Here is a 5,549-nt window from a genome sequence, read left to right on the forward strand (position 1 = left end):
TTTCATCTCTTATATACAACACAAGTGTGTTCGGTCTTTGTATTATTATGTTTAATTAGATTATATTAAGAAGTTTAGCCTTCATAACTAAAATATGATACCCTGTTTGGCTATGTTCAGTTTTCTTTATTTATTTGGTTCGCGTCAGGTTGTGCTTGAGATATGCCTTCTAAAAACTCATGTAGATATATTACCTAAATTTACTCATGGTTTTGGTTTTCAACTTCACACGGTATAATACTACTACATAAGCTAAGAATTTCCTTCAATATAGAAGAAACGTTTGCATAATCAATTTAACATTTTTGCTCTAGAATATATTTGCTACTAAAGTAATAATTTCTTACATGATTGTAGGCATAATTTTTCTTACATAATTTTTTGCATTCAAAGAAAATATACCGAGATAGTAATTAGTAGTGAATTGCTTTATATTATGACAGTTTCAAAGACATCATAGCCAGGGATAGTTTGCAGAAGCATTGTATTATGATTTGACATAGTATAACATTTTAATCATTACATGGATTAATGCTGATTTTAGAGGACTAATTGATAGAATACATACAAACTCTCTTTGTCAATTTTCAATTCTTCTGTGTTTCACTTTTTAAAATTGTCCATCATTTTAAATGGCAGTAATGGTGATGATAGAAAAGATGGTTTAATTTCTCTTAAGATATATACATAGATGATCGCTAAATATAATCTTAGTTGTCCATATTTATGAAAACACGATGCTCAATATGAAATTGTGATCTAATAGCTTTCTCTTTTTCATATTTATAAATGCGTAAGTTTTCTTTTGTGAAGCTACTTTTATTACTATAATGCAAAATTTTTAAGTGAACATTATACTTTTTCTTTTGGGCAGTAGTCTGTTTACAAACTCTAATTGCTTTGCATTCCAAGAGGACAGAATTGACCAGATTAGAACAAACACTATAGTTAACGTGAATAGTTTTGTCTAAATCAAGTATTGAATTTCAGGCAGAGAAGAAAGACTATCTGCCTGTGAGGATCTTGGAGCTAATGTTGTCGTCAATTATAAGACAGAAGACTCTGTTGCACGCTTAAAAAAAGAAACAAGAGCGAAAGGTATATTATTCTCTAAATTTTGTAATTAATTTGTGCAATAATTGAAGCATCTATCTCAGTTGCCACTGCCTGTATTGCTGCAGGTGTTAATGTCATTATGGATCGAAACTTAAACAGTAGAAGTATTGATAAAAGGATTTTCTTCATGGGCGGTGCTATAGTTGAAGTAAATCTAAACAGTATGATCACAATCTCCCTCAACTCAGAGTTGGTAAATATTTTCATTGATTTATTAACATTATATTAGGAAAGATACACAATCCCCCTCATAAAGGTTTGGTTGTGCTTTGGCTTTCTTTTCTTTAAAAAGCTTTGGTTGTTGCTTTGACTTTCTTTAACAATATATGTGCAACAATGTTATGACTATACATGATTACTTTGTGATAATTAATTTGCTCATAAAAAGTTTGTATATCTGTTTATGTGAATTTGAGGAGGAATTAATGGCAATGTCTCATTTTGAACCTTTACTTTTCTTCCTTTCTTTCTTTATGGATACCAGAAATGGATGTTGAATTAATGGTGCATATGTAAACCCCGCTAAAATCGGTAAATTATTAGCTAATAAATTGAATTTTTATTAGGAAAGATAAAAATGCAAAACTAATATCAAAATAGGATAGAGCTTGTCGAAACGAGAATTTTGATACCAATTTCGAAAATTTGGCCCAGAATCGGACCGGAAAGGCCGAACCGGTTGAACTGGGACGCAAATCGGACCCGTTGGTCCAACCGGACCGCTAACATAAATGAAGCAGCAGCTTCATCTTCTCCATTTCACTAAAGTCACGACACAAACAGCAAGGGGGGAGGAGAAGAAACCTAACCCTCACCTTTCCTTCTCACCACCATAACTCCTCCGTCCGGGCTCCGATCGCCGCACCGTTCGCGGCCACGCGCTCAGCGCGTCGAGCTCTACCTTTCTATCTGAATAATTTCACTGGTAAGCCTCCTATTAAGTTCAGAATCCCTATTCCTCTTTCTTTGGTAAACTTGAAAACCTATGGTGAATCTTGTCCAATTTCTATGTTCTAGGATCAAGTTAGCTTCTGGAACTTGTGGGCTCAAGCTATTGAGCATATGGGTATGGTAAGAACACCCTAACCCTAGCTCAATCTTGTTTTTGGTAATAGAAAACTGAATTGGAACATATATATGTGTATTAGGTGTAGTTTAAGAGGGTCTTCATGCATTGGACTTGAATTTGGATTACTTGGAGCTTTGTTGGTGACAAGACTTGCTTTGGGGCTGTTTGATTGAGCTTGGAGGGGTTGTGATTTTGTGTTGAGAGGTTTCCTTGGGTGAATTAAGTGATCGGCCAAGGTATGGTTTAAGTTTCGCACATTTAATATTTACGGTATTGTGAAAACTTAGGTTAGAGGAACCATAGGATAAGTTGAGTTATTTGTTGTATTTAATGATTAGCCTTGTAATGTTGTTGGAATAGATTTATTGGTGGATATATATATCAGAATTATGAGGTGTGGAAGTTATTAATGGTGTGCTCTTATATTTATTTATGATGGATTAGGATTGGTGTTTGTTAACAAGGATGTAGAGTTGTGTTATGGTGGTATTGCATATGCTGTAACTAATTATGTAATGATCGGAATTACATGAGACTAAGTTTGGACTAAACTTGGGAATATAAGGAACTAAACTGAAAAATTTGGGACCTTTTTGTTAAATATACAATTTATGGCAAATTTTTAAAGTTAGGTTGTTAAATCTGTCCTGCAGCAGAAATGGTCAAACAGGGCAGCAACTTGTTTGTCTTGCTGCGACTTCTACGAGTTGAGTTTTGGAGCAAAACCAATTTTGCTATAAAATTTGATTAACTTTCTTTATTGTTCTAAAACTTCAGAATTTTAAGAGTTGAGGATTGGGAGTTGTGAATTTTTGAATATTGGTGGTCAAAGCTGAAAAGAAACAGATTTCAGCAAGCTATGCATCAACTTCCAATGCTTGTAGCTCTTAGAATTGAATAGCAATTGGGTTGCAACCAAGAAAAACTTGTTTCTGGATGAGCTATAAGTTTCCAAATAAAAATTTAGCTTAATTGGAGTTTTGTAATAAAAGTTCTTCAAATTGAAAGGTACTAAGCTTGTTGGTTTCTAAAACAGATTTTGACTCATTTTTACTTAACTTCCAGGTAATGTAACTTCATTAAAAATGGTATTAACTCAGAACCAATTGAGAAAGAAACTTGTATGAGTAAAGTTTAACTACATTAATTTTTAAAGTCATTGGATTTAACTTGGATTTTATATTGAATTTTGAATATCACATGCTGCTACTATTTTTCTAGTTTTATGCACTGCAGAGCAGTCACAGTTTTTCCTTTATTTCTGAGGCTAGAGAAATCAAAAAATTATGATCTTTAGTTTGTTAGAAAGCTTATTTCAAGATAAATGCCTGGACATAAATTTTGCACAATTTCGAGTTCATTTGTTATATTAAAAACAGAAAAGAAAATAGAGTGTCGAGGATGTCTTAGTGATAGTCATGGGTTCGAGAAGTTAAAGTTTAATCTTCTTGTGATGTGATTGATTTAATGTTAGGGTTGGGTTGATTTTAAGATTATTCGATATTAAGAAGGTTGAGAAGAGTTTGATAAATAGTTTGGTCAGGACCCGGAAAGGGTAATCAAGATGAATTATAAGGGAATGATGATGAAAAATGTGAAAATGGAGGTTGTTAATAAAAGGAGTTAACATGCCATGGCTTGATGAATGATTAAATAATGATTATGACTATGAAATGGCTTATGAATGATGATATTTGAGATACGAGTTTTCTTGGGTAAAAACCGTGGCTCGCCACCACGTGTTCTAGGTTGATTCTCGATACTCTGTTAACCCTACATCGTAAGGGTGACCGGGCACGTATAAATTCCCGGGTATGGATAACCCCCATTGAGTGATTTATATGATAATTGAATGTGAACTCTATGCATAGACTCTTGGGGATACGCGAGGGGGACAGTCTAAGGTTTTCGGACTTGTCGGGTTGGCTGGATAACCGACAGATGGGTCCCATCAGACATAGGACAGGCATGCATCATATGCATTTGTTTGTTTTGATTGCTATGCATTTCCTGGGTATGCCTAATTGATATATATCACCTGCTATCTGTTATACTTGCTATTTATACTATCTGCTCATTACTTGTGCATGAACTTGTTGGTTGCTTGTTTCTGTTGCATTATGGTTGATGGAGAAAATGGAGGAAATGGAGAAACGGTTGGGTGTTAGATTAGGATTGAATTTGAGTAAGTTAGGTAGATTTAGAATAACTGCCCCTGTTTATGGCTTCTGTTTAGTACTTAAGTTGGATAATTGAATAACGGAGTTCTAGGATTGGCTATGGCATTCTCAGGACCGTATTTCTTATGCGTGTGGCACTTTTACCATGTTAAGAACCTCCGGTTCTCATTCCATATTGTATTGTTGTTTTTCAGATGCAGGTCGAGAGGCTCCTCGCTAGGCGTCTGGATCTTGGGAAGCGAAGTAGTCCTTGGGTGTATTTTGGTTTTTGGTTGTATATATGTATATATTTGTTTAGCTTATACAAGTAACTTATGTATGCTGCTCATCTTAGAGGATTAGGGAGAGATAGGAGTTTACTTTGATGTTTTAGTGTATTTTGGGGATACTTAAGTATGTTTATATATATATATATCCTCCGGCCAGCCTTAGCTTCGCAGGCTGAGTCAGGGGCTAGTTATGCTGTTTCCTTGGCCGTTCCTTATTCTTTTGCTTATCTTTACCATGTTTTTATTAGGTTTCTTAGCGCGCAAGTAATCATTTTCTTTGAGCGTTGCGCTTTTTCTTTTGCGATTTTTGCTTACCCATTTTGTTTTAAGGCTCCTAGTATATTATCTTATTTTCTATTATGTATTTATTTTGCTGTCTAGAGGTCGTAACACCACATTACCTCTATTCTACGACTTAAGCATAAAACTCTGTGTAATAGGGTGTTACAGCATACCATTAATCTGTTTTCTTTCTTTCTTAAAATTTGTTAAAATATGCTAAAAAAATTTCATTTGAATAAAAAAACATTAAAAATATACAAATTAGTTTTAACAACTCTAAATTTTATATACTTATGTTATGTAATTAGTTTAAACATTAATATTTTTAAAAGATATTAATCACTCAATTCATAAACGTGTGAAAAATTTTGTTATATGTTAATAGATATGAGCTCCTTTTCACAGAGATTAAGAAAAAAAATTAAATAGATCTATGAAACATGTCCAAAAAATGAAAGACATACTAATAAAATATTTTGAATAATTAATTTCATAAATCTAAAATAGTTAACTTTTTAGTTTAATTAAAATGTTTGTTTTAAAGAGGTTACATTTGAAAAAAAAATTATTCAAAAGATATAAGTTAATATAAACTAAAATATTAAAGAATATTACCTACATTAATTTTTCTAT

General features: G+C 33.0%; 1 long non-coding RNA gene across 1 annotated transcript; it reads left to right on the plus strand.

The window, feature by feature from the left end:
* Positions 1,783 to 4,835, plus strand: LOC107648385. Its single transcript, XR_001621907.2, has 4 exons — positions 1,783 to 2,041; positions 2,134 to 2,187; positions 2,265 to 2,421; positions 4,560 to 4,835. It is a non-coding gene; the product is annotated as an uncharacterized LOC107648385 (long non-coding RNA).

This window comes from Arachis ipaensis, chromosome B06, assembly GCF_000816755.2.
Source record: "Arachis ipaensis cultivar K30076 chromosome B06, Araip1.1, whole genome shotgun sequence".
Classification (NCBI taxonomy): domain Eukaryota; kingdom Viridiplantae; phylum Streptophyta; class Magnoliopsida; order Fabales; family Fabaceae; genus Arachis; species Arachis ipaensis.